This window comes from Octopus sinensis, linkage group LG21 (assembly GCF_006345805.1).
Source record: "Octopus sinensis linkage group LG21, ASM634580v1, whole genome shotgun sequence".
Classification (NCBI taxonomy): Eukaryota; Metazoa; Mollusca; class Cephalopoda; order Octopoda; family Octopodidae; genus Octopus; species Octopus sinensis.
The window spans coordinates 20143557-20151772 of NC_043017.1; the positions used below are offsets into that span (position 1 = coordinate 20143557).

General features: G+C 38.0%; 1 long non-coding RNA gene across 1 annotated transcript in view; it reads left to right on the forward strand.

Moving 5' to 3' along the window:
* The window catches only part of LOC118767354, a 22102-nt gene extending 17539 nt beyond the window's left edge, over window positions 1-4563 (forward strand). Inside the window, exons 2-4 of the long non-coding RNA XR_005003275.1 lie at window positions 4118-4124; window positions 4388-4392; window positions 4553-4563. This is a non-coding gene — a long non-coding RNA (uncharacterized LOC118767354). The remainder of the gene's footprint in view (window positions 1-4117; window positions 4125-4387; window positions 4393-4552) is intronic.
* Window positions 4564-8216: the final 3653 nt, after the last annotated feature.

The following is an 8216-nucleotide window of genomic DNA, read 5'->3' on the forward strand; positions in this document are numbered from 1 at the left end:
TCCGACCCATGCCATCATGGAAAGTGTATGTTAAACGATGATGATGATGATGAACATGATAATAACATCATTGAAAATCTTGAAGATAAGAGATAATGCATAATTAATTCAAAATGGTATGAATAGATTAGAATTACATTTGACAGAATAATCCGAAGGCTAAAAGATAAAAAGAATTGTTCTATAGATCCTTCTTGCAAAATTCCTGTTTTGCTTTTCATTCATTCACTTGTATGGGTTTACAAGAGTGCTCACTGCAAGAGAACATGTTTCCTGGCCAGAAATGTGTTGAAAAATGTTAGGTGTGAGAGAAAGAAACCTTGCTATTTCTGGCAATAAACATACCTAAACCAAAGTTTTTTTTTTTTTTACAGACCCTTAAAATACGTACAACTGTGGATCCCCATTTTACTATTTTGCTTGCAAGGACCCTCACAAATCTGATACGGACCCTGAAGGTTCTCAACCAGGTTTTTCCTATGAAGACCTTTTATTCCTGTTTTACTTGGATGGACCCTCAGTGCCCTTCAATGTTTTAAAAATCCTGTTATATTTTTGGAATTGAATATTATTAAGAATTATATCAAAGAATTGTTCAAATATTCTGTGGATTGGAGAAGTATAAGCAATTTATTGCAGATAAAGTTTAAGAGCAAAATCTTATGAGGACCTCCATGGGTCATACGAACCCCCATTGAGAACTAATGCTCTAAACTAAACATATCTCACCCCTGACTGTTTATCACATCTTGTACTTTGAGGACTCACCCTGAAAACCCTTTTATTTGTCTTTTCCAATCCAACTCTGGTGTCTTCACCCCTGTTTCATGTGAAGTAGCCTTCATCTCCCAGCATAAAACCGATTCTCTCTCTCTCTCTTTCTCTTTCCATACTGTAGTCCCACTCATTTGAAGGGGGCCTTAGTTTTTCAAGATGCATTGGCAACCTCATTGGTGCTGGTGTCATGAAAGATGCATTCAGTAACATTTCGTAAAAAAAAATTTGGAATTAGGAGAGGACATCTGACTAGAAACTGTACTGGGGCAGACATTTGTGCATGATGCTGTCCTTGGACCCTTCAGAACCGTTCACAATGTCCAACTTGTGTCAACATGGAAAACAGCAGTGTGATGATGATGATGATGATGTAATCAGAGCGTGGCTGTGTGGTTAAGGAGTTCACTTTGCAACCTTGTGGTTTTAGGTTCAGTCCCACTGCAGTGCACCCTGGGCAAGCATCTTTTACAGCCTTGGACTGACAAATCCCTTGTGAATGAATTTGGTAGATGGAAACTATGTGTAAACCTGTTATATGAGTGTATCTATGTAGTGCGTGTGTGTGTGTGGTGTGTATTGTGTGCTTTGTCTCTCCCCGCCACTTGACAACCAGTGTTGGTTTGTTCATGTCCTTGCAACTTAGCAATTTGACAAAAGGGATTGATATAAATACCAGGCATAAAAATATATTGTGGAGCCAATTCGTTCCACTAAACCCTTCAAGGTATGCTCCAGCATGGCCACAGTCCAATGACGGAAACAAGTAAAAAAAAGGGTGTGTGTGGGGTGGGGATAAAAGAACAAATAAGACGAACCCTGCCCTCTTCTCCAGCTAACCAGTTGTATACCACCTCCACCTTCATCCAGCTCACCTGTGTCTCCTTCCCTAATCAGGTGGGAGAGATGTGCACCAATACTGTGTAATAACTTCAAAGCATTTCATAGCATTTATTGATGTTCCTGCACATGTCATTGAAACGACCAAATAGAGGTCACCTTGACCCCCATCATGTTCATAGAAACAAGGCTCAAGGAAAGGTTAATGTGCTCAAGATATATCAGAGTAGGGACAATAAGATTCTCTTGAGAGAATAAAGAAGAAAAAGGATTGCTGTTAAACAAATGGAACAGGATATAATGTCATGTTGACTTGGTTCTTTCTGCTTCTAAGGGATTGGGAAAATAAAGTATCAGGTATCAGGTAAGTATTGGGTCTATCAAAACATTTTTTCTCCTGGAAGATCAACCTTCTGAAGTTCCTGAATCTTATCTTTTCAAAAGATTAACCCTTTGGAATTCCAAAATCTTTTCCTTTCAGAAAAATCAACACATTGGAATTCCCAAATCTTTTCTTGTGACAAGGTCAGCCTGAAATACCCAAATTTTTTCCTCTTGGAAGAGGAACACTCTGAAATACCTGAATATTTTTCCATTAGAAGACCAACACTTTGGAATTCCAAAATATATTCCTCCCAAAAGTTCTGCACGAAATTCCAGAATCTTTTCCTCCTGGAAGACCAACCCTTTGAAACTCCAGAACGTTTTCCTCTCAGAAGACCAACACTTTGGAATTCCAAAATATATTCCTCTCAAAAGTTCTGCATGAAATTCCAGAATCTTTTCCTCCTGGAAGACCAACCCTCTGAAACTCCAGAATGTTTTCCTCTCAGAAGACTAACACTTTGGAATTCCAAAATATATTCCTCCCAAAAGTTCTGCACGAAATTCCAGAATCTTTTCCTCCTGGAAGACCAACCCTTTGAAACTCCAGAACGTTTTCTTCTCAGAAGACCAACACTTTGGAATTCCAAAATATATTCCTCTCAAAAGTTCTGCATGAAATTCCAGAATCTTTTCCTCCTGGAAGACCAACCCTCTGAAACTCCAGAATGTTTTCCTCTCAGAAGACTAACACTTTGGAATTCCAAAATATATTCTCCCAGAAAGTCAGACTTATGGAATTCCAATCTTTTCCTCCTGGAAGATCAATCCTTTGGCATTAACATATTTCAAGCAGAAGTTGGCTTGCAGATATTCCAGTCTGATATAAACCACATCAATGTCTCATGAGAAGCAGGAGGTCTGTGAGCATCTGAAACCATTGTCTTTCTAACCCCGTTTAACTCCTGACTGAAACAACATGAAAAAAAACCCAAAACATAAGGCATCTTTTATTGTTGTTTAGTTCCAATTCAAGTCCTAAATACGTAGACCTATACATGAAGTAATTCGCCCCCTAAGGCTGAACTAAAAGCAGAAAAGGCTACTCAATTTTCTCTATTCAAAGAGATTTTAACTCAATATTTGCATGTTACTGTTTGTAGCTTTTCTACTTAAAGTTCAAATGTTTCATGGCAAATCATTACAATGCTGTGTTTTAATGCCATTTGTTTAGCATCAATACTGACTTTTCTCCATATTTTCTAAACAGAATCTTATTGTCCATATTTTGACATATCTTGGATGCATTAATCTTCCCTTCATCCTTACTCCCATGAATATAGTTGTAGGTCATGTTGACCTTTATTTTTATCATTTCAATGACATGTGCAGAAACACCATAAAATTCTATGAAAATCCTTTGAAGTCAGCCCAATATTGATGCATCACATTTCTCACATCTGATTAGCCAATATGGGATTTAAAAATCTTCAAATTTCTCTATTGATAGTGGAAGAAATTGCATGTTTTTCTGGATTTGTTTTGTCTCAGCTCTTAAATGCTGCATCAACATCTGCTACGATGATCAATTCCTTAAACAAGTTTTTTTAGTAAACAAACAACTGTTTTGTATTTCAAGTACATTCACATCATTTTCCATTCTTGGTGCAAAGGTATCATGCATTTTTCTCGATAAAGTTTCCTATAGTTGCTATTGATATATATATATGATGATGATGATGATGATATATATATATGTATGCGTTTATGTGTGTGTATAAATTGTAATTTTCTTCTTTTTTAAGGCTGGGAGAAGAGAAGGGTGTTATTTGGGGTATCGAATCCAATTTAACACAAGAAACTGTTGAAGCTGCCTCACCACCCATCTCTGTAAAAGCTGACCAAACTGAGAGTGAAGTAAGATGAGGTAAGAGCAGAGGATGAAGAGGAAGGGGGTGGAGGAGATGGATGATATAAACTAAAAGAAATGGAAACAGACAGGGTGAAAGTTGTATGGAGACAGGGAGAGAGGTGCAGTTCTGTAAATAGTGTAGGGCGTGGTGTTGGAGGTGGATAAAAGTGTGCAGAGGCAGCCCAGGGTATGTGAGGTAGAGGATAGGACTGTGGGTGGCTGGTGGTGTGGTGGTGGGTTAGAGGGTCGTGGGGGGTTGAGGTGTAGGATGGGAGTGTGGAATGGAAGGTAGGGTGTGTTGGGTCGAGAGGGGTGTATGGGGTAGTGAACATGGGGTGTGTGGTAGGGGAGATTGGAGGTTAGGATGGGTGTGTGGGGTAGGTGGAGGATAGGGGTCTGCATGAGTGTAGGGGCAGAGGACAGGGGTATATGAGAGTTAAGGGTAGGATGTGTGGGGTAGCAACAGTGTGTATGTGTGTGTGGGGGGTGGTGAGAAATATGAAGGAATGATTGACAAAAAGAGAAAGGAAAGAGAAGAGAGGGTGGGGGTTAAGAAGAGGAAGAAGAATGAAGACAGAGGAAGATAGAGAAAAATGTAAATGAAATAGGGGTAAGAAGAAAAAAAAAAGAAAAGGAAAAAGAAAGTAGAATAGCAAGTAATTTAGGAATAAGGGTGGGCGGGTAGGGTTCAGAAGAAATGAGGTCGAGTAGGGGTAGGAGCTGGAGACCTAACCACCCCCTTTTGAAATACAGAAACAACAAGGCACAAGACAGTAACAACATTAACAGCAACAATATGATGAACAGGAAAAAATAACAACAACAACAAAACTCAACATAACAAATAAGAGCAATGAGTGTGACAACAACAACAACAACAGCAATACTAATGATCCTTTCTACTTTAGGCACAAGGCCTGCAATTTAGAGGAGGGGACTAGTTGATTACATTGACCCCAGTGCATAACTGGTACTCATTTTAGCAACCCTGAAAGGATGAAAGGCAAAGTCAACCTCTTCAGAATTTGAACTCAGAACATGAAGATGAGCAAAATACCTCCAAGCATTTCATCCAGCATATTAATGATTCTGGCAGCTCATTAATAATAATAATGATAATGATAATAATAGTAATTATAATAATAATAATAATAATAATAATAATAATAATAATATAATACCTGTTGTCATAGGTGTCCTGGGAATGATAGCTAAAGGGGCTGATCGCTACCTAACTCAGATACCAGGAAACCCCAAAATGGCAAAAATTCAAAAGATAGTGCTCATGGGAACTGCTCATATCCTACGCAAAATACTCTCTATGCAATCTCAAGTTTTAAAACAAATATAATTTTGTTTTTTTTTGTTGTTTTTCTTTTAGACATTCACTAGTACAACACTAAATACAAAACCAAATATATGGTACACACTAGGCATAACAACAACACGAACTTCCAACCTGTTGTCTCTTGAGGTCTTTGGGTGAGACTTGGAGCCAACTTGTACAAATATAAAGCAAAAATCAAACATAGAATAATAATAATAATAATAATAATAATTATTATTATAGTAATCCTTTCTACTTTTGGCTCAAGGCCTGGAATTTGAAGGAATACTTTGGCCCCAGTATTCAACTGGTGCTTATTTTATCAACCCTGAAAGGATGAATGGCAAAGTCGACCTCAGCAGAAATTGAACTCAGAATGTAACGATGTGCGAAATACCGCTAAGCATTGCATCCAACATGTTAATGGTTCTGGCAGCTTTTCTGCCTTAATAATAATTCTTTCTACTATAGGCACAAGGCTTGAAATTTTGAAAGACCAAGTCGACCTTGGTGGAATTTGAACTCAGAACATGAGACAAGACGAAATGCCACTAAGCATTTTGCCCAGTATGGTAATGATTTTGCTAGCTTGTCCCTTTTTTTTCGTAAATTTAATAATAATGCTGACAACAACAATGAGAACATGAATAAAACCTAGCATAACAACAAAGGCAATAACAACAAGAACAGTGACAGCAATCGAAATAACCACAACAACAACATGATGAAGATAGTAACAAAAATCTTATAACAACATCAACATGAGCATAACAACAAAAGTTGTGGTGCACCTGAGCACTGTATACAATAATTTCATTATTATTATTATTTAACTGTAACAAGAATCTAATAACACCGATGACAACAACACCAACTGCAACAACAACGCTGCAATACAAAACAAGAAGAACATCAGCAGTAAACATGCATAACAACAAGAACAGAAACAAGAATCTCACAACAACAAGAGTGACATGGTTCTAATAATAAAACCAACAACACAAAACAAAGACTACTACTACTACTACTACTACTACGACTACAGCAGCAGCAGCAGCAGCAAGGAATACACTGCTGCCATTGCAAATGATGGCAACAATGTTAAGAACTACAATAACAATGACAACAACAGCAACAACAAAAAAAGCAAGAAAAAAAAAAGAAAAAGATAGTCACTAGTACAACCAAAACGACAACAGCGCTAATGAGAAAGAAGATTCAACGATGACGACGACGACGACAACAACAAAACAACTACAGAGTGACTGTGTTTGACACAAAGTATAATGAGAAGGAGGAAGGGGGATGAAAAGGAGAGGAGGAGGCTTGATGATTGCTTGGTGATGGGGTCTTGGCGGTGATGATGGCAATGTGGATGGTGGTGTAGGTTGTGTTGATTGGTGTTAGTGGTGGTGGAGGTGAAGGTAGCGATAGTTATGACCATGGTAGTGGTGGCGGTGGGGGTGGTGCTGATGGCAGCGAATGAAGGGGGGTAGAATTTTGACAAGATGTTTACAAGACTTGCAAATGAGTCCCAAATTAGGAAATAGATGCGGAATTAGAGAACTTAGCAGAAATTCAAGAAGATGAATGAAAAGACAGCTGAAATGGCGGCAAAGTCGAAACCAGTAGAAGAGCAGAAGGACGGGGAGAGAGAATTAGTAAATAATAATAATAATAATCCCTTCTACTAAAGGCACAAGGCCTGAAATTTTTGTGGCAGGGAGAGGATTAACCATTTACAACGACCCCAGTGTTTCAGTGGTATTTAATTTATCGTCCCTGAAAGGATGAAAGGCAAAGTCAACCTCAGTAGAATTTGAACTCAGAACATAAAGTACTCATCTGGTACTTTATTTTACTAAGGTGTTGCTGTGTGAGAAGGAGCTTGCTTACCAACCACATGGTTCTCGTTCAGTCCCACTGCATGGCACCTTGGGTAAGTGTCTTCTACTACAGCCTTAGGCTGACTAAAGCCTTGTTAGTGGATTTGGTAGACGGAAATTGAAAGAAGCCAGATATATTCTTTTACTCTTGTCTCAGTCATTTGACTGTGGCCATGCTGGAGCACCACCTGATATATAAATGTGTGTGTTTGATTATGTGTGTGTGTATCTCTGTGTCAGTGTTTGTCCCCCACTACTACTTGGTGTTGGTGTGTTTATGTCCCTATAACTTAACGGTTCAGCAAAAAGATCGATAGAATCAGGCTTAAAAAGTAAAAAATTAGTACAGGGGTTGATTCATTCAGCTAAAGTTTCGTCAAGGCAGTGCTCCAGCATGGCCGCAGTCCAATGACTTAAACAAGTAGAAGAAAGAAAATAAAGGGAGGAAAGGCAAAGTTGACCTCTAGGACCCTAAATTTTTGGTGGGGCAAAAAAAAATCAATTATGTTCACCCTGGTACTTTGCTGGTACTTTATTCAATCAACCCGAAGTACACGAGAGGTAAAATCAATTATAATACTGTTATATCTAAATTTCAATGTTCAATTTTAATTTTTGAAAAAAAAAAAACTATTTTGCTTAATTTATGTTCCAAATATCAATTTTTTATTTCTTAATTATGAAAAAGTTAATTATTTTTACTAAACACTCCTCTGTAATCTTGGCTTGTTCCGAAATTAATTGAAACACAGAAACAGTGTGTTTCATTTGAAATGAGATCATGAAAAGGGTCAAATGGCGCTGAATAATAAAAATGAGTTCTGTGAGAATTTTATTTTTATTCACATGTTTTCGGTTCTGAAGGTCACTGGAAACAGAAAACCAAAATCTTTAAATGAGCTTGTTTATGCAAATATCCAAATTTGTTAAAACAAACCCTGACCATGCTAACAGGGGTTACTTATCCTTTGTTTGAACTCACAAAGGAGAGATAAGGAAAATGATAATTATTTCTGCTATCGGCACAAGGCTTGAAATTTTTGAGAGAGGAGGTTAGCCAATGGCTTTGACCCCCCCCCCAGTATCCAACTGGTACTTGTTTTATCAACCCTGAAAGGACGAAAGGCAAAGTCACAGCATAGCACTCTGGGAA